This window comes from Mustelus asterias, unplaced genomic scaffold (genome assembly GCF_964213995.1).
Source record: "Mustelus asterias unplaced genomic scaffold, sMusAst1.hap1.1 HAP1_SCAFFOLD_2145, whole genome shotgun sequence".
Taxonomy (NCBI): Eukaryota; Metazoa; Chordata; class Chondrichthyes; order Carcharhiniformes; family Triakidae; genus Mustelus; species Mustelus asterias.
In genome coordinates, this window is record NW_027592090.1 from 20,400 (window position 1) to 39,153 (window position 18,754).

Consider the following 18,754-nt stretch of genomic DNA (forward strand, 5'->3'; position numbering starts at 1 on the left):
CAAAGTAGCGCCTGGAAGATGTTGGAGATTGGCATGAGGCAATATTGTAGTGGTGTGAAGTGAGTGTAAAGAGACAGTGTGCAAGTGATTTGAGCAAGATTTAAGCGTGTTTAGATTGATGTGGTGAAAGCAGAGGCATATTCGGCAGAAGGAGGCTGTGTGAGAGGGGGATTGTTGCAGAGTGCATGTGTTTTGGAGGAAGGTTGAAAGTTTGAGATGTGGTTGTGAATGAAAGGAAGGTGTTGAGCAGCAGGAGAGGCTTGTGCGATGTTACGTGTGAGATTTGAGTGAGAGCATTTGTGGGCATTTGGGGAATGAAAGGAGAAAGTGAGAAAATTGTAATGCTGCTGAGTGTGAAGAAAGAGAGAGCATGTGGGGGCGAAAGAACCGGAGCAGCATTGGTGGTTCAGTGGTAGAATTCTCGCCTGCCACGCGGGAGGCCCGGGTTCGATTCCCGGCCAATGCACGAGCAGGAGTTAATTTCTCTGTGTTGCTGTTGTTGTTGTTGTGTGTGTGTGAGCAGCATTGAATTTGCTGCTGCAAATGATCAACATTTCTTTGCATGTGAAAGCACTGGTTGAAAGAAACGAGCACTTTCTTCTGCTCTGTGCATTGGTGGTTCAGTGGTAGAATTCTCGCCTGCCACGCGGGAGGCCTGGGTTCGATTCCCGGCCAATGCAAAGCACCTTCTTTTTCATTCCTCTCTCCATTCAGCCCACACTCTTTCTTTCTTTGCAATTCTGTACTGCCCAGCCACTTCAACCACCTCAATCTCTTTTCCATTTGCCTCATGCTAATTTTCAACATCTGCTTCACTTTTCCCTTTTTCTTTCTCTTCCAACACTCAACAGCTGCAAACACACACTCACATTCAAATACCACGCTCCTCATCGCACTTCTCGCAAAGCCATCTACGCTCCTCACCCTTCACCTCACTTTTACCTTCACTCTCTGCAGCAAACTTCAAAGAAACTTTTCACAACTTGATCATTTTTACTTGGCTCTCTTTTAAAACACACTTTGCTTCTTACCATCAATTCCTTCTCAGGCATGCACACACTCTGCACACACTGCAATGTCAACTGCAGCCACAAACAACAGCAAAGCACATTGAAATTGCGCCGTGCATGTAGGGAAACATGCCCAGGCTCTTCACAGTGCTGTTTTCAATCAGAAATGGGTGGAGACACAGTCTCACTTTGCTCTTTTGCAGAGTCCAATTGGAGATTAACACTTTGTTGACCTGAGGTAAATTTGCTGAGAAGCTATCTGCTCTTTGGAGCGAGCCCCTTCTACTGGAAGTAGAAGAGTGGCAGCTTCACCAATCTTTCTAAAAGTCTGACCATTCTCATCATCAGCTCCTGCTGGCTCACCCCATCTTTCCCTCCCTCACAAAGCGTGACATACGTCCGAGAACTTGGTGAGCAGCATGACACACAGGGAACAGGGCGGAGGATGTGACAGCATTATGGCAATGCTGTTGGGCTTATGATGCAGAGGCATGCATAGCTCATTGCTGAGTTGAAATCTCACCAAGGCTGGCAATGACTTCAAAACAATCGTCTAAACACAGGTCGCGATTGAGAATTGCTTGCGGCGGATGTGAAGTGACGCTTGCCTTTGTTTGAAAGCCACCTGGGGCCTTCGCACCATGTTTAGCAGGGCAATAGGGGAAGTAACACACATGGCTGGAAAATAACAAGAGTGGAAGCCAAATTTCTTTGGCAGCAAGAATCGAGATTCCACGAAGTGTTGAAAGTGGCAGCTTGGCCTGGTGCAGCACTGGGTGGCGGCTTTGAAGCAATGAAGCGCCTGGAAGATGTTGCAGAGTGGCATGAGGCGATATTGTAGTGGTGTGAAGTGAGTGTAAAGAGACAGTGTGCAAGTGATTTGAGCAAGTTTTAAGCGTGTTTAGATTGATGTGGTGAAAGCAGTGGCATATTTGGGAGAAGGAGGCTGTGTGAGAGGGGGATTGTTGCAGAGTGCATGTGTTTTGGAGGAAGGTTGAAAGTTTGAGATGTGGTTGTGAATGACAGGAAGGTGTTGAGCAGCATGAGAGGCTTGTGCGATGTTGCGTGTGAGATTTGAGTGAGAGCATTTGTGGGCATTTGGGGAATGAAAAGACAAAGTCTGAAAATTGTAATGCTGCTGAGTGTGAAGAAAGAGAGAGCATGTGGGGGGGCGAAAGAACCGGAGCAGCATTGGTGGTTCAGTGGTAGAATTCTCGCCTGCCACGCGGGAGGCCCAGGTTCGATTCCCGGCCAATGCACGAGCAGGAGTTAATTTCTCTGTGTTGCTGTTGTTGTTGTTGTGTGTGTGTGTGAGCAGCATTGAATTTGCTGCTGCAAATGATCAACGTTTCTTTGCATGTGAAAGCACTGGTTGAAAGAAACGAGCACTTTCTTCTGCTCTGTGCATTGGTGGTTCAGTGGTAGAATTCTCGCCTGCCACGCGGGAGGCCCGGGTTCGATTCCCGGCCAATGCAAAGCACCTTCTTTTTCATTCCTCTCTCCATTCAGCCCACACTCTTTCTTTCTTTGCAATTCTGTACTGCCCAGCCACTTCAACCACCTCAATCTCTTTTCCATTTGCCTCATGCTAATTTTCAACATCTGCTTCACTTTTCCCTTTTTCTTTCTCTTCCAACACTCAACAGCTGCAAACACACACTCACATTCAAATACCACGCTCCTCATCGCACTTCTCGCAAAGCCATCTACGCTCCTCACCCTTCACCTCACTTTTACCTTCACTCTCTGCAGCAAACTTCAAAGAAACTTTTCACAACTTGATCATTTTTACTTGGCTCTCTTTTAAAACACACTTTGCTTCTTACCATCAATTCCTTCTCAGGCATGCACACACTCTGCACACACTGCAATGTCAACTGCAGCCACAAACAACAGCAAAGCACATTGAAATTGCGCCGTGCATGTAGGGAAACATGCCCAGGCTCTTCACAGTGCTGTTTTCAATCAGAAATGGGTGGAGACACAGTCTCACTTTGCTCTTTTGCAGAGTCCAATTGGAGATTAACACTTTGTTGACCTGAGGTAAATTTGCTGAGAAGCTATCTGCTCTTTGGAGCGAGCCCCTTCTACTGGAAGTAGAAGAGTGGCAGCTTCACCAATCTTTCTAAAAGTCTGACCATTCTCATCATCAGCTCCTGCTGGCTCACCCCATCTTTCCCTCCCTCACAAAGCGTGACATACGTCCGAGAACTTGGTGAGCAGCATGACACACAGGGAACAGGGCGGAGGATGTGACAGCATTATGGCAATGCTGTTGGGCTTATGATGCAGAGGCATGCATAGCTCATTGCTGAGTTGAAATCTCACCAAGGCTGGCAATGACTTCAAAACAATCGTCTAAACACAGGTCGCGATTGAGAATTGCTTGCGGCGGATGTGAAGTGACGCTTGCCTTTGTTTGAAAGCCACCTGGGGCCTTCGCACCATGTTTAGCAGGGCAATAGGGGAAGTAACACACATGGCTGGAAAATAACAAGAGTGGAAGCCAAATTTCTTTGGCAGCAAGAATCGAGATTCCACGAAGTGTTGAAAGTGGCAGCTTGGCCTGGTGGAGCACTGGGTGGCGGCTTTGAAGCAAAGTAGCGCCTGGAAGATGTTGGAGATTGGCATGAGGCAATATTGTAGTGGTGTGAAGTGAGTGTAAAGAGACAGTGTGCAAGTGATTTGAGCAAGATTTAAGCGTGTTTAGATTGATGTGGTGAAAGCAGAGGCATATTCGGCAGAAGGAGGCTGTGTGAGAGGGGGATTGTTGCAGAGTGCATGTGTTTTGGAGGAAGGTTGAAAGTTTGAGATGTGGTTGTGAATGAAAGGAAGGTGTTGAGCAGCAGGAGAGGCTTGTGCGATGTTACGTGTGAGATTTGAGTGAGAGCATTTGTGGGCATTTGGGGAATGAAAGGAGAAAGTGAGAAAATTGTAATGCTGCTGAGTGTGAAGAAAGAGAGAGCATGTGGGGGCGAAAGAACCGGAGCAGCATTGGTGGTTCAGTGGTAGAATTCTCGCCTGCCACGCGGGAGGCCCGGGTTCGATTCCCGGCCAATGCACGAGCAGGAGTTAATTTCTCTGTGTTGCTGTTGTTGTTGTTGTGTGTGTGTGAGCAGCATTGAATTTGCTGCTGCAAATGATCAACATTTCTTTGCATGTGAAAGCACTGGTTGAAAGAAACGAGCACTTTCTTCTGCTCTGTGCATTGGTGGTTCAGTGGTAGAATTCTCGCCTGCCACGCGGGAGGCCTGGGTTCGATTCCCGGCCAATGCAAAGCACCTTCTTTTTCATTCCTCTCTCCATTCAGCCCACACTCTTTCTTTCTTTGCAATTCTGTACTGCCCAGCCACTTCAACCACCTCAATCTCTTTTCCATTTGCCTCATGCTAATTTTCAACATCTGCTTCACTTTTCCCTTTTTCTTTCTCTTCCAACACTCAACAGCTGCAAACACACACTCACATTCAAATACCACGCTCCTCATCGCACTTCTCGCAAAGCCATCTACGCTCCTCACCCTTCACCTCACTTTTACCTTCACTCTCTGCAGCAAACTTCAAAGAAACTTTTCACAACTTGATCATTTTTACTTGGCTCTCTTTTAAAACACACTTTGCTTCTTACCATCAATTCCTTCTCAGGCATGCACACACTCTGCACACACTGCAATGTCAACTGCAGCCACAAACAACAGCAAAGCACATTGAAATTGCGCCGTGCATGTAGGGAAACATGCCCAGGCTCTTCACAGTGCTGTTTTCAATCAGAAATGGGTGGAGACACAGTCTCACTTTGCTCTTTTGCAGAGTCCAATTGGAGATTAACACTTTGTTGACCTGAGGTAAATTTGCTGAGAAGCTATCTGCTCTTTGGAGCGAGCCCCTTCTACTGGAAGTAGAAGAGTGGCAGCTTCACCAATCTTTCTAAAAGTCTGACCATTCTCATCATCAGCTCCTGCTGGCTCACCCCATCTTTCCCTCCCTCACAAAGCGTGACATACGTCCGAGAACTTGGTGAGCAGCATGACACACAGGGAACAGGGCGGAGGATGTGACAGCATTATGGCAATGCTGTTGGGCTTATGATGCAGAGGCATGCATAGCTCATTGCTGAGTTGAAATCTCACCAAGGCTGGCAATGACTTCAAAACAATCGTCTAAACACAGGTCGCGATTGAGAATTGCTTGCGGCGGATGTGAAGTGACGCTTGCCTTTGTTTGAAAGCCACCTGGGGCCTTCGCACCATGTTTAGCAGGGCAATAGGGGAAGTAACACACATGGCTGGAAAATAACAAGAGTGGAAGCCAAATTTCTTTGGCAGCAAGAATCGAGATTCCACGAAGTGTTGAAAGTGGCAGCTTGGCCTGGTGCAGCACTGGGTGGCGGCTTTGAAGCAATGAAGCGCCTGGAAGATGTTGCAGAGTGGCATGAGGCGATATTGTAGTGGTGTGAAGTGAGTGTAAAGAGACAGTGTGCAAGTGATTTGAGCAAGTTTTAAGCGTGTTTAGATTGATGTGGTGAAAGCAGTGGCATATTTGGGAGAAGGAGGCTGTGTGAGAGGGGGATTGTTGCAGAGTGCATGTGTTTTGGAGGAAGGTTGAAAGTTTGAGATGTGGTTGTGAATGACAGGAAGGTGTTGAGCAGCATGAGAGGCTTGTGCGATGTTGCGTGTGAGATTTGAGTGAGAGCATTTGTGGGCATTTGGGGAATGAAAAGACAAAGTCTGAAAATTGTAATGCTGCTGAGTGTGAAGAAAGAGAGAGCATGTGGGGGGGCGAAAGAACCGGAGCAGCATTGGTGGTTCAGTGGTAGAATTCTCGCCTGCCACGCGGGAGGCCCAGGTTCGATTCCCGGCCAATGCACGAGCAGGAGTTAATTTCTCTGTGTTGCTGTTGTTGTTGTTGTGTGTGTGTGTGAGCAGCATTGAATTTGCTGCTGCAAATGATCAACGTTTCTTTGCATGTGAAAGCACTGGTTGAAAGAAACGAGCACTTTCTTCTGCTCTGTGCATTGGTGGTTCAGTGGTAGAATTCTCGCCTGCCACGCGGGAGGCCCGGGTTCGATTCCCGGCCAATGCAAAGCACCTTCTTTTTCATTCCTCTCTCCATTCAGCCCACACTCTTTCTTTCTTTGCAATTCTGTACTGCCCAGCCACTTCAACCACCTCAATCTCTTTTCCATTTGCCTCATGCTAATTTTCAACATCTGCTTCACTTTTCCCTTTTTCTTTCTCTTCCAACACTCAACAGCTGCAAACACACACTCACATTCAAATACCACGCTCCTCATCGCACTTCTCGCAAAGCCATCTACGCTCCTCACCCTTCACCTCACTTTTACCTTCACTCTCTGCAGCAAACTTCAAAGAAACTTTTCACAACTTGATCATTTTTACTTGGCTCTCTTTTAAAACACACTTTGCTTCTTACCATCAATTCCTTCTCAGGCATGCACACACTCTGCACACACTGCAATGTCAACTGCAGCCACAAACAACAGCAAAGCACATTGAAATTGCGCCGTGCATGTAGGGAAACATGCCCAGGCTCTTCACAGTGCTGTTTTCAATCAGAAATGGGTGGAGACACAGTCTCACTTTGCTCTTTTGCAGAGTCCAATTGGAGATTAACACTTTGTTGACCTGAGGTAAATTTGCTGAGAAGCTATCTGCTCTTTGGAGCGAGCCCCTTCTACTGGAAGTAGAAGAGTGGCAGCTTCACCAATCTTTCTAAAAGTCTGACCATTCTCATCATCAGCTCCTGCTGGCTCACCCCATCTTTCCCTCCCTCACAAAGCGTGACATACGTCCGAGAACTTGGTGAGCAGCATGACACACAGGGAACAGGGCGGAGGATGTGACAGCATTATGGCAATGCTGTTGGGCTTATGATGCAGAGGCATGCATAGCTCATTGCTGAGTTGAAATCTCACCAAGGCTGGCAATGACTTCAAAACAATCGTCGAAACACAGGTCGCGATTGAGAATTGCTTGCGGCGGATGTGAAGTGACGCTTGCCTTTGTTTGAAAGCCACCTGGGGCCTTCGCACCATGTTTAGCAGGGCAATAGGGGAAGTAACACACATGGCTGGAAAATAACAAGAGTGGAAGCCAAATTTCTTTGGCAGCAAGAATCGAGATTCCACGAAGTGTTGAAAGTGGCAGCTTGGCCTGGTGCAGCACTGGGTGGCGGCTTTGAAGCAATGTAGCGCCTGGAAGATGTTGCAGAGTGGCATGAGGCGATATTGTAGTGGTGTGAAGTGAGTGTAAAGAGACAGTGTGCAAGTGATTTGAGCAAGTTTTAAGCGTGTTTAGATTGATGTGGTGAAAGCAGTGGCATATTTGGGAGAAGGAGGCTGTGTGAGAGGGGGATTGTTGCAGAGTGCATGTGTTTTGGAGGAAGGTTGAAAGTTTGAGATGTGGTTGTGAATGACAGGAAGGTGTTGAGCAGCATGAGAGGCTTGTGCGATGTTGCGTGTGAGATTTGAGTGAGAGCATTTGTGGGCATTTGGGGAATGAAAAGACAAAGTCTGAAAATTGTAATGCTGCTGAGTGTGAAGAAAGAGAGAGCATGTGGGGGGGCGAAAGAACCGGAGCAGCATTGGTGGTTCAGTGGTAGAATTCTCGCCTGCCACGCGGGAGGCCCAGGTTCGATTCCCGGCCAATGCACGAGCAGGAGTTAATTTCTCTGTGTTGCTGTTGTTGTTGTTGTGTGTGTGTGAGCAGCATTGAATTTGCTGCTGCAAATGATCAACGTTTCTTTGCATGTGAAAGCACTGGTTGAAAGAAACGAGCACTTTCTTCTGCTCTGTGCATTGGTGGTTCAGTGGTAGAATTCTCGCCTGCCACGCGGGAGGCCCGGGTTCGATTCCCGGCCAATGCAAAGCACCTTCTTTTTCATTCCTCTCTCCATTCAGCCCACACTCTTTCTTTCTTTGCAATTCTGTACTGCCCAGCCACTTCAACCACCTCAATCTCTTTTCCATTTGCCTCATGCTAATTTTCAACATCTGCTTCACTTTTCCCTTTTTCTTTCTCTTCCAACACTCAACAGCTGCAAACACACACTCACATTCAAATACCACGCTCCTCATCGCACTTCTCGCAAAGCCATCTACGCTCCTCACCCTTCACCTCACTTTTACCTTCACTCTCTGCAGCAAACTTCAAAGAAACTTTTCACAACTTGATCATTTTTACTTGGCTCTCTTTTAAAACACACTTTGCTTCTTACCATCAATTCCTTCTCAGGCATGCACACACTCTGCACACACTGCAATGTCAACTGCAGCCACAAACAACAGCAAAGCACATTGAAATTGCGCCGTGCATGTAGGGAAACATGCCCAGGCTCTTCACAGTGCTGTTTTCAATCAGAAATGGGGGGAGACACAGTCTCACTTTGCTCTTTTGCAGAGTCCAATTGGAGATTAACACTTTGTTGACCTGAGGTAAATTTGCTGAGAAGCTATCTGCTCTTTGGAGCGAGCCCCTTCTACTGGAAGTAGAAGAGTGGCAGCTTCACCAATCTTTCTAAAAGTCTGACCATTCTCATCATCAGCTCCTGCTGGCTCACCCCATCTTTCCCTCCCTCACAAAGCGTGACATACGTCCGAGAACTTGGTGAGCAGCATGACACACAGGGAACAGGGCGGAGGATGTGACAGCATTATGGCAATGCTGTTGGGCTTATGATGCAGAGGCATGCATAGCTCATTGCTGAGTTGAAATCTCACCAAGGCTGGCAATGACTTCAAAACAATCGTCTAAACACAGGTCGCGATTGAGAATTGCTTGCGGCGGATGTGAAGTGACGCTTGCCTTTGTTTGAAAGCCACCTGGGGCCTTCGCACCATGTTTAGCAGGGCAATAGGGGAAGTAACACACATGGCTGGAAAATAACAAGAGTGGAAGCCAAATTTCTTTGGCAGCAAGAATCGAGATTCCACGAAGTGTTGAAAGTGGCAGCTTGGCCTGGTGCAGCACTGGGTGGCGGCTTTGAAGCAATGTAGCGCCTGGAAGATGTTGCAGAGTGGCATGAGGCGATATTGTAGTGGTGTGAAGTGAGTGTAAAGAGACAGTGTGCAAGTGATTTGAGCAAGTTTTAAGCGTGTTTAGATTGATGTGGTGAAAGCAGTGGCATATTTGGGAGAAGGAGGCTGTGTGAGAGGGGGATTGTTGCAGAGTGCATGTGTTTTGGAGGAAGGTTGAAAGTTTGAGATGTGGTTGTGAATGACAGGAAGGTGTTGAGCAGCATGAGAGGCTTGTGCGATGTTGCGTGTGAGATTTGAGTGAGAGCATTTGTGGGCATTTGGGGAATGAAAAGACAAAGTCTGAAAATTGTAATGCTGCTGAGTGTGAAGAAAGAGAGAGCATGTGGGGGGGCGAAAGAACCGGAGCAGCATTGGTGGTTCAGTGGTAGAATTCTCGCCTGCCACGCGGGAGGCCCAGGTTCGATTCCCGGCCAATGCACGAGCAGGAGTTAATTTCTCTGTGTTGCTGTTGTTGTTGTTGTGTGTGTGTGAGCAGCATTGAATTTGCTGCTGCAAATGATCAACGTTTCTTTGCATGTGAAAGCACTGGTTGAAAGAAACGAGCACTTTCTTCTGCTCTGTGCATTGGTGGTTCAGTGGTAGAATTCTCGCCTGCCACGCGGGAGGCCCGGGTTCGATTCCCGGCCAATGCAAAGCACCTTCTTTTTCATTCCTCTCTCCATTCAGCCCACACTCTTTCTTTCTTTGCAATTCTGTACTGCCCAGCCACTTCAACCACCTCAATCTCTTTTCCATTTGCCTCATGCTAATTTTCAACATCTGCTTCACTTTTCCCTTTTTCTTTCTCTTCCAACACTCAACAGCTGCAAACACACACTCACATTCAAATACCACGCTCCTCATCGCACTTCTCGCAAAGCCATCTACGCTCCTCACCCTTCACCTCACTTTTACCTTCACTCTCTGCAGCAAACTTCAAAGAAACTTTTCACAACTTGATCATTTTTACTTGGCTCTCTTTTAAAACACACTTTGCTTCTTACCATCAATTCCTTCTCAGGCATGCACACACTCTGCACACACTGCAATATCAACTGCAGCCACAAACAACAGCAAAGCACATTGAAATTGCGCCGTGCATGTAGGGAAACATGCCCAGGCTCTTCACAGTGCTGTTTTCAATCAGAAATGGGTGGAGACACAGTCTCACTTTGCTCTTTTGCAGAGTCCAATTGGAGATTAACACTTTGCTGACCTGAGGTAAATTTGCTGAGAAGCTATCTCCTCTTTGGAGCGAGCCCCTTCTACTGGAAGTAGAAGAGTGGCAGCTTCACCAATCTTTCTAAAAGTCTGACCATTCTCATCATCAGCTCCTGCTGGCTCACCCCATCTTTCCCTCCCTCACAAAGCGTGACATACGTCCGAGAACTTGGTGAGCAGCATGACACACAGGGAACAGGGCGGAGGATGTGACAGCATTATGGCAATGCTGTTGGGCTTATGATGCAGAGGCATGCATAGCTCATTGCTGAGTTGAAATCTCACCAAGGCTGGCAATGACTTCAAAACAATCGTCGAAACACAGGTCGCGATTGAGAATTGCTTGCGGCGGATGTGAAGTGACGCTTGCCTTTGTTTGAAAGCCACCTGGGGCCTTCGCACCATGTTTAGCAGGGCAATAGGGGAAGTAACACACATGGCTGGAAAATAACAAGAGTGGAAGCCAAATTTCTTTGGCAGCAAGAATCGAGATTCCACGAAGTGTTGAAAGTGGCAGCTTGGCCTGGTGCAGCACTGGGTGGCGGCTTTGAAGCAATGTAGCGCCTGGAAGATGTTGCAGAGTGGCATGAGGCGATATTGTAGTGGTGTGAAGTGAGTGTAAAGAGACAGTGTGCAAGTGATTTGAGCAAGTTTTAAGCGTGTTTAGATTGATGTGGTGAAAGCAGTGGCATATTTGGGAGAAGGAGGCTGTGTGAGAGGGGGATTGTTGCAGAGTGCATGTGTTTTGGAGGAAGGTTGAAAGTTTGAGATGTGGTTGTGAATGACAGGAAGGTGTTGAGCAGCATGAGAGGCTTGTGCGATGTTGCGTGTGAGATTTGAGTGAGAGCATTTGTGGGCATTTGGGGAATGAAAAGACAAAGTCTGAAAATTGTAATGCTGCTGAGTGTGAAGAAAGAGAGAGCATGTGGGGGGGCGAAAGAACCGGAGCAGCATTGGTGGTTCAGTGGTAGAATTCTCGCCTGCCACGCGGGAGGCCCAGGTTCGATTCCCGGCCAATGCACGAGCAGGAGTTAATTTCTCTGTGTTGCTGTTGTTGTTGTTGTGTGTGTGTGAGCAGCATTGAATTTGCTGCTGCAAATGATCAACGTTTCTTTGCATGTGAAAGCACTGGTTGAAAGAAACGAGCACTTTCTTCTGCTCTGTGCATTGGTGGTTCAGTGGTAGAATTCTCGCCTGCCACGCGGGAGGCCCGGGTTCGATTCCCGGCCAATGCAAAGCACCTTCTTTTTCATTCCTCTCTCCATTCAGCCCACACTCTTTCTTTCTTTGCAATTCTGTACTGCCCAGCCACTTCAACCACCTCAATCTCTTTTCCATTTGCCTCATGCTAATTTTCAACATCTGCTTCACTTTTCCCTTTTTCTTTCTCTTCCAACACTCAACAGCTGCAAACACACACTCACATTCAAATACCACGCTCCTCATCGCACTTCTCGCAAAGCCATCTACGCTCCTCACCCTTCACCTCACTTTTACCTTCACTCTCTGCAGCAAACTTCAAAGAAACTTTTCACAACTTGATCATTTTTACTTGGCTCTCTTTTAAAACACACTTTGCTTCTTACCATCAATTCCTTCTCAGGCATGCACACACTCTGCACACACTGCAATATCAACTGCAGCCACAAACAACAGCAAAGCACATTGAAATTGCGCCGTGCATGTAGGGAAACATGCCCAGGCTCTTCACAGTGCTGTTTTCAATCAGAAATGGGTGGAGACACAGTCTCACTTTGCTCTTTTGCAGAGTCCAATTGGAGATTAACACTTTGCTGACCTGAGGTAAATTTGCTGAGAAGCTATCTGCTCTTTGGAGCGAGCCCCTTCTACTGGAAGTAGAAGAGTGGCAGCTTCACCAATCTTTCTAAAAGTCTGACCATTCTCATCATCAGCTCCTGCTGGCTCACCCCATCTTTCCCTCCCTCACAAAGCGTGACATACGTCCGAGAACTTGGTGAGCAGCATGACACACAGGGAACAGGGCGGAGGATGTGACAGCATTATGGCAATGCTGTTGGGCTTACGATGCAGAGGCATGCATAGCTCATTGCTGAATTGAAATCTCACCAAGGTTGGCAATGACTTCAAAACAATCGTCTAAACACAGGTCGCGATTGAGAATTGCTTGCCGCACATGTGAAGTGACACTTGCCTTTGTTTGAAAGCCACCAGGGGCCTTCGCACCATGTTTAGCACAGCAAGAGGGGAAGTAACACACATGGCTGGAAAATAACAAGAGTGGAAGCCAAATTTCTTTGGCAGCAAGAATCGAGATTCCACGAAGTGTTGAAAGTGGCAGCTTGGCCTGGTGGAGCACTGGGTGGCGGCTTTGAAGCAAAGTAGCGCCTGGAAGATGTTGCAGAATGGCATGAGGCAATATTGTAGTGGTGTGAAGTGAGTGTAAAGAGACAGTGTGCAAGTGATTTGAGCAAGATTTAAGCGTGTTTAGATTGATGTGGTGAAAGCAGAGGCATATTCGGCAGAAGGAGGCTGTGTGAGAGGGGGATTGTTGCAGAGTGCATGTGTTTTGGAGGAAGGTTGAAAGTTTGAGATGTGGTTGTGAATGAAAGGAAGGTGTTGAGCAGCAGGAGAGGCTTGTGCGATGTTACGTGTGAGATTTGAGTGAGAGCATTTGTGGGCATTTGGGGAATGAAAGGAGAAAGTGAGAAAATTGTAATGCTGCTGAGTGTGAAGAAAGAGAGAGCATGTGGGGGCGAAAGAACCGGAGCAGCATTGGTGGTTCAGTGGTAGAATTCTCGCCTGCCACGCGGGAGGCCCAGGTTCGATTCCCGGCCAATGCACGAGCAGGAGTTAATTTCTCTGTGTTGCTGTTGTTGTTGTTGTGTGTGTGTGAGCAGCATTGAATTTGCTGCTGCAAATGATCAACGTTTCTTTGCATGTGAAAGCACTGGTTGAAAGAAACGAGCACTTTCTTCTGCTCTGTGCATTGGTGGTTCAGTGGTAGAATTCTCGCCTGCCACGCGGGAGGCCCGGGTTCGATTCCCGGCCAATGCAAAGCACCTTCTTTTTCATTCCTCTCTCCATTCAGCCCACACTCTTTCTTTCTTTGCAATTCTGTACTGCCCAGCCACTTCAACCACCTCAATCTCTTTTCCATTTGCCTCATGCTAATTTTCAACATCTGCTTCACTTTTCCCTTTTTCTTTCTCTTCCAACACTCAACAGCTGCAAACACACACTCACATTCAAATACCACGCTCCTCATCGCACTTCTCGCAAAGCCATCTACGCTCCTCACCCTTCACCTCACTTTTACCTTCACTCTCTGCAGCAAACTTCAAAGAAACTTTTCACAACTTGATCATTTTTACTTGGCTCTCTTTTAAAACACACTTTGCTTCTTACCATCAATTCCTTCTCAGGCATGCACACACTCTGCACACACTGCAATATCAACTGCAGCCACAAACAACAGCAAAGCACATTGAAATTGCGCCGTGCATGTAGGGAAACATGCCCAGGCTCTTCACAGTGCTGTTTTCAATCAGAAATGGGTGGAGACACAGTCTCACTTTGCTCTTTTGCAGAGTCCAATTGGAGATTAACACTTTGCTGACCTGAGGTAAATTTGCTGAGAAGCTATCTCCTCTTTGGAGCGAGCCCCTTCTACTGGAAGTAGAAGAGTGGCAGCTTCACCAATCTTTCTAAAAGTCTGACCATTCTCATCATCAGCTCCTGCTGGCTCACCCCATCTTTCCCTCCCTCACAAAGCGTGACATACGTCCGAGAACTTGGTGAGCAGCATGACACACAGGGAACAGGGCGGAGGATGTGACAGCATTATGGCAATGCTGTTGGGCTTATGATGCAGAGGCATGCATAGCTCATTGCTGAGTTGAAATCTCACCAAGGCTGGCAATGACTTCAAAACAATCGTCTAAACACAGGTCGCGATTGAGAATTGCTTGCGGCGGATGTGAAGTGACGCTTGCCTTTGTTTGAAAGCCACCTGGGGCCTTCGCACCATGTTTAGCAGGGCAATAGGGGAAGTAACACACATGGCTGGAAAATAACAAGAGTGGAAGCCAAATTTCTTTGGCAGCAAGAATCGAGATTCCACGAAGTGTTGAAAGTGGCAGCTTGGCCTGGTGCAGCACTGGGTGGCGGCTTTGAAGCAATGTAGCGCCTGGAAGATGTTGCAGAGTGGCATGAGGCGATATTGTAGTGGTGTGAAGTGAGTGTAAAGAGACAGTGTGCAAGTGATTTGAGCAAGTTTTAAGCGTGTTTAGATTGATGTGGTGAAAGCAGTGGCATATTTGGGAGAAGGAGGCTGTGTGAGAGGGGGATTGTTGCAGAGTGCATGTGTTTTGGAGGAAGGTTGAAAGTTTGAGATGTGGTTGTGAATGACAGGAAGGTGTTGAGCAGCATGAGAGGCTTGTGCGATGTTGCGTGTGAGATTTGAGTGAGAGCATTTGTGGGCATTTGGGGAATGAAAAGACAAAGTCTGAAAATTGTAATGCTGCTGAGTGTGAAGAAAGAGAGAGCATGTGGGGGGGCGAAAGAACCGGAGCAGCATTGGTGGTTCAGTGGTAGAATTCTCGCCTGCCACGCGGGAGGCCCAGGTTCGATTCCCGGCCAATGCACGAGCAGGAGTTAATTTCTCTGTGTTGCTGTTGTTGTTGTTGTGTGTGTGTGAGCAGCATTGAATTTGCTGCTGCAAATGATCAACGTTTCTTTGCATGTGAAAGCACTGGTTGAAAGAAACGAGCACTTTCTTCTGCTCTGTGCATTGGTGGTTCAGTGGTAGAATTCTCGCCTGCCACGCGGGAGGCCCGGGTTCGATTCCCGGCCAATGCAAAGCACCTTCTTTTTCATTCCTCTCTCCATTCAGCCCACACTCTTTCTTTCTTTGCAATTCTGTACTGCCCAGCCACTTCAACCACCTCAATCTCTTTTCCATTTGCCTCATGCTAATTTTCAACATCTGCTTCACTTTTCCCTTTTTCTTTCTCTTCCAACACTCAACAGCTGCAAACACACACTCACATTCAAATACCACGCTCCTCATCGCACTTCTCGCAAAGCCATCTACGCTCCTCACCCTTCACCTCACTTTTACCTTCACTCTCTGCAGCAAACTTCAAAGAAACTTTTCACAACTTGATCATTTTTACTTGGCTCTCTTTTAAAACACACTTTGCTTCTTACCATCAATTCCTTCTCAGGCATGCACACACTCTGCACACACTGCAATATCAACTGCAGCCACAAACAACAGCAAAGCACATTGAAATTGCGCCGTGCATGTAGGGAAACATGCCCAGGCTCTTCACAGTGCTGTTTTCAATCAGAAATGGGTGGAGACACAGTCTCACTTTGCTCTTTTGCAGAGTCCAATTGGAGATTAACACTTTGCTGACCTGAGGTAAATTTGCTGAGAAGCTATCTGCTCTTTGGAGCGAGCCCCTTCTACTGGAAGTAGAAGAGTGGCAGCTTCACCAATCTTTCTAAAAGTCTGACCATTCTCATCATCAGCTCCTGCTGGCTCACCCCATCTTTCCCTCCCTCACAAAGCGTGACATACGTCCGAGAACTTGGTGAGCAGCATGACACACAGGGAACAGGGCGGAGGATGTGACAGCATTATGGCAATGCTGTTGGGCTTACGATGCAGAGGCATGCATAGCTCATTGCTGAATTGAAATCTCACCAAGGTTGGCAATGACTTCAAAACAATCGTCTAAACACAGGTCGCGATTGAGAATTGCTTGCCGCACATGTGAAGTGACACTTGCCTTTGTTTGAAAGCCACCAGGGGCCTTCGCACCATGTTTAGCACAGCAAGAGGGGAAGTAACACACATGGCTGGAAAATAACAAGAGTGGAAGCCAAATTTCTTTGGCAGCAAGAATCGAGATTCCACGAAGTGTTGAAAGTGGCAGCTTGGCCTGGTGGAGCACTGGGTGGCGGCTTTGAAGCAAAGTAGCGCCTGGAAGATGTTGCAGAATGGCATGAGGCAATATTGTAGTGGTGTGAAGTGAGTGTAAAGAGACAGTGTGCAAGTGATTTGAGCAAGATTTAAGCGTGTTTAGATTGATGTGGTGAAAGCAGAGGCATATTCGGCAGAAGGAGGCTGTGTGAGAGGGGGATTGTTGCAGAGTGCATGTGTTTTGGAGGAAGGTTGAAAGTTTGAGATGTGGTTGTGAATGAAAGGAAGGTGTTGAGCAGCAGGAGAGGCTTGTGCGATGTTACGTGTGAGATTTGAGTGAGAGCATTTGTGGGCATTTGGGGAATGAAAGGAGAAAGTGAGAAAATTGTAATGCTGCTGAGTGTGAAGAAAGAGAGAGCATGTGGGGGCGAAAGAACCGGAGCAGCATTGGTGGTTGAGTGGTAGAATTCTCGCCTGCCACGCGGGAGGCCCGGGTTCGATTCCCGGCCAATGCACGAGCAGGAGTTAATTTCTCTGTGTTGCTGTTGTTGTTGTTGTGTGTGTGTGAGCAGCATTGAATTTGCTGCTGCAAATGATCAACGTTTCTTTGCATGTGAAAGCACTGGTTGAAAGAAACGAGCACTTTCTTCTGCTCTGTGCATTGGTGGTTCAGTGGTAGAATTCTCGCCTGCCACGCGGGAGGCCCGGGTTCGATTCCCGGCCAATGCAAAGCACCTTCTTTTTCATTCCTCTCTCCATTCAGCCCACACTCTTTCTTTCTTTGCAATTCTGTACTGCCCAGCCACTTCAACCACCTCAATCTCTTTTCCATTTGCCTCATGCTAATTTTCAACATCTGCTTCACTTTTCCCTTTTTCTTTCTCTTCCAACACTCAACAGCTGCAAACACACACTCACATTCAAATACCACGCTCCTCATCGCACTTCTCGCAAAGCCATCTACGCTCCTCACCCTTCACCTCACTTTTACCTTCACTCTCTGCAGCAAACTTCAAAGAAACTTTTCACAACTTGATCATTTTTACTTGGCTCTCTTTTAAAACACACTTTGCTTCTTACCATCAATTCCTTCTCAGGCATGCACACACTCTGCACACACTGCAATATCAACTGCAGCCACAAACAACAGCAAAGCACATTGAAATTGCGCCGTGCATGTAGGGAAACATGCCCAGGCTCTTCACAGTGCTGTTTTCAATCAGAAATGGGTGGAGACACAGTCTCACTTTGCTCTTTTGCAGAGTCCAATTGGAGATTAACACTTTGCTGACCTGAGGTAAATTTGCTGAGAAGCTATCTCCTCTTTGGAGCGAGCCCCTTCTACTGGAAGTAGAAGAGTGGCAGCTTCACCAATCTTTCTAAAAGTCTGACCATTCTCATCATCAGCTCCTGCTGGCTCACCCCATCTTTCCCTCCCTCACAAAGCGTGACATACGTCCGAGAACTTGGTGAGCAGCATGACACACAGGGAACAGGGCGGAGGATGTGACAGCATTATGGCAATGCTGTTGGGCTTATGATGCAGAGGCATGCATAGCTCATTGCTGAGTTGAAATCTCACCAAGGCTGGCAATGACTTCAAAACAATCGTCTAAACACAGGTCGCGATTGAGAATTGCTTGCGGCGGATGTGAAGTGACGCTTGCCTTTGTTTGAAAGCCACCTGGGGCCTTCGCACCATGTTTAGCACAGCAAGAGGGGAAGTAACACACATGGCTGGAAAATAACAAGAGTGGAAGCCAAATTTCTTTGGCAGCAAGAATCGAGATTCCACGAAGTGTTGAAAGTGGCAGCTTGGCCTGGTGGAGCACTGGGTGGCGGCTTTGAAGCAAAGTAGCGCCTGGAAGATGTTGGAGATTGGCATGAGGCAATATTGTAGTGGTGTGAAGTGAGTGTAAAGAGACAGTGTGCAAGTGATTTGAGCAAGATTTAAGCGTGTTTAGATTGATGTGGTGAAAGCAGAGGCATATTCGGCAGAAGGAGGCTGTGTGAGAGGGGGATTGTTGCAGAGTGCATGTGTTTTGGAGGAAGGTTGAAAGTTTGAGATGTGGTTGTGAATGAAAGGAAGGTGTTGAGCAGCAGGAGAGGCTTGTGCGATGTTACGTGTGAGATTTGAGTGAGAGCATTTGTGGGCATTTGGGGAATGAAAGGAGAAAGTGAGAAAATTGTAATGCTGCTGAGTGTGAAGAAAGAGAGAGCATGTGGGGGCGAAAGAACCGGAGCAGCATTGGTGGTTCAGTGGTAGAATTCTCGCCTGCCACGCGGGAGGCCCGGGTTCGATTCCCGGCCAATGCACGAGCAGGAGTTAATTTCTCTGTGTTGCTGTTGTTGTTGTTGTGTGTGTGTGTGAGCAGCATTGAATTTGCTGCTGCAAATGATCAACGTTTCTTTGCATGTGAAAGCACTGGTTGAAAGAAACGAGCACTTTCTTCTGCTCTGTGCATTGGTGGTTCAGTGGTAGAATTCTCGCCTGCCACGCGGGAGGCCTGGGTTCGATTCCCGGCCAATGCAAAGCACCTTCTTTTTCATTCCTCTCTCCATTCAGCCCACACTCTTT

The 18,754-nt window shown here is 47.4% G+C and overlaps 22 non-coding genes across 22 annotated transcripts; all 22 read left to right on the forward strand.

Annotated features, from left to right (window-relative positions):
- The first annotated feature begins 395 nt into the window (after window positions 1–395).
- On the forward strand, window positions 396–466 carry trnag-gcc (transfer RNA glycine (anticodon GCC)). Its single transcript has one exon. It is a non-coding gene; the product is annotated as a tRNA-Gly (tRNA).
- A 143-nt stretch (window positions 467–609) lies between these two features.
- trnag-gcc (transfer RNA glycine (anticodon GCC)) lies at window positions 610–680 on the forward strand. The gene has a single exon. It is a non-coding gene; the product is annotated as a tRNA-Gly (tRNA).
- Window positions 681–2,198: 1,518 nt separating this feature from the next.
- trnag-gcc (transfer RNA glycine (anticodon GCC)) lies at window positions 2,199–2,269 on the forward strand. Its single transcript has one exon. It is a non-coding gene; the product is annotated as a tRNA-Gly (tRNA).
- A 145-nt stretch (window positions 2,270–2,414) lies between these two features.
- On the forward strand, window positions 2,415–2,485 carry trnag-gcc (transfer RNA glycine (anticodon GCC)). Its single transcript has one exon. It is a non-coding gene; the product is annotated as a tRNA-Gly (tRNA).
- Window positions 2,486–4,001: 1,516 nt separating this feature from the next.
- trnag-gcc (transfer RNA glycine (anticodon GCC)) lies at window positions 4,002–4,072 on the forward strand. The gene has a single exon. It is a non-coding gene; the product is annotated as a tRNA-Gly (tRNA).
- A 143-nt stretch (window positions 4,073–4,215) lies between these two features.
- trnag-gcc (transfer RNA glycine (anticodon GCC)) lies at window positions 4,216–4,286 on the forward strand. The gene has a single exon. It is a non-coding gene; the product is annotated as a tRNA-Gly (tRNA).
- Window positions 4,287–5,804: 1,518 nt separating this feature from the next.
- Window positions 5,805–5,875, forward strand: trnag-gcc (transfer RNA glycine (anticodon GCC)). Its single transcript has one exon. It is a non-coding gene; the product is annotated as a tRNA-Gly (tRNA).
- Window positions 5,876–6,020: 145 nt separating this feature from the next.
- Window positions 6,021–6,091, forward strand: trnag-gcc (transfer RNA glycine (anticodon GCC)). Its single transcript has one exon. It is a non-coding gene; the product is annotated as a tRNA-Gly (tRNA).
- Window positions 6,092–7,609: 1,518 nt separating this feature from the next.
- Window positions 7,610–7,680, forward strand: trnag-gcc (transfer RNA glycine (anticodon GCC)). The gene has a single exon. It is a non-coding gene; the product is annotated as a tRNA-Gly (tRNA).
- Window positions 7,681–7,823: 143 nt separating this feature from the next.
- On the forward strand, window positions 7,824–7,894 carry trnag-gcc (transfer RNA glycine (anticodon GCC)). Its single transcript has one exon. It is a non-coding gene; the product is annotated as a tRNA-Gly (tRNA).
- A 1,518-nt stretch (window positions 7,895–9,412) lies between these two features.
- Window positions 9,413–9,483, forward strand: trnag-gcc (transfer RNA glycine (anticodon GCC)). The gene has a single exon. It is a non-coding gene; the product is annotated as a tRNA-Gly (tRNA).
- Window positions 9,484–9,626: 143 nt separating this feature from the next.
- trnag-gcc (transfer RNA glycine (anticodon GCC)) lies at window positions 9,627–9,697 on the forward strand. The gene has a single exon. It is a non-coding gene; the product is annotated as a tRNA-Gly (tRNA).
- Window positions 9,698–11,215: 1,518 nt separating this feature from the next.
- On the forward strand, window positions 11,216–11,286 carry trnag-gcc (transfer RNA glycine (anticodon GCC)). The gene has a single exon. It is a non-coding gene; the product is annotated as a tRNA-Gly (tRNA).
- Window positions 11,287–11,429: 143 nt separating this feature from the next.
- trnag-gcc (transfer RNA glycine (anticodon GCC)) lies at window positions 11,430–11,500 on the forward strand. The gene has a single exon. It is a non-coding gene; the product is annotated as a tRNA-Gly (tRNA).
- A 1,516-nt stretch (window positions 11,501–13,016) lies between these two features.
- trnag-gcc (transfer RNA glycine (anticodon GCC)) lies at window positions 13,017–13,087 on the forward strand. Its single transcript has one exon. It is a non-coding gene; the product is annotated as a tRNA-Gly (tRNA).
- Window positions 13,088–13,230: 143 nt separating this feature from the next.
- Window positions 13,231–13,301, forward strand: trnag-gcc (transfer RNA glycine (anticodon GCC)). The gene has a single exon. It is a non-coding gene; the product is annotated as a tRNA-Gly (tRNA).
- A 1,518-nt stretch (window positions 13,302–14,819) lies between these two features.
- trnag-gcc (transfer RNA glycine (anticodon GCC)) lies at window positions 14,820–14,890 on the forward strand. Its single transcript has one exon. It is a non-coding gene; the product is annotated as a tRNA-Gly (tRNA).
- Window positions 14,891–15,033: 143 nt separating this feature from the next.
- Window positions 15,034–15,104, forward strand: trnag-gcc (transfer RNA glycine (anticodon GCC)). The gene has a single exon. It is a non-coding gene; the product is annotated as a tRNA-Gly (tRNA).
- A 1,516-nt stretch (window positions 15,105–16,620) lies between these two features.
- Window positions 16,621–16,691, forward strand: trnag-gcc (transfer RNA glycine (anticodon GCC)). Its single transcript has one exon. It is a non-coding gene; the product is annotated as a tRNA-Gly (tRNA).
- Window positions 16,692–16,834: 143 nt separating this feature from the next.
- On the forward strand, window positions 16,835–16,905 carry trnag-gcc (transfer RNA glycine (anticodon GCC)). The gene has a single exon. It is a non-coding gene; the product is annotated as a tRNA-Gly (tRNA).
- A 1,516-nt stretch (window positions 16,906–18,421) lies between these two features.
- trnag-gcc (transfer RNA glycine (anticodon GCC)) lies at window positions 18,422–18,492 on the forward strand. Its single transcript has one exon. It is a non-coding gene; the product is annotated as a tRNA-Gly (tRNA).
- A 145-nt stretch (window positions 18,493–18,637) lies between these two features.
- On the forward strand, window positions 18,638–18,708 carry trnag-gcc (transfer RNA glycine (anticodon GCC)). The gene has a single exon. It is a non-coding gene; the product is annotated as a tRNA-Gly (tRNA).
- Window positions 18,709–18,754: the final 46 nt, after the last annotated feature.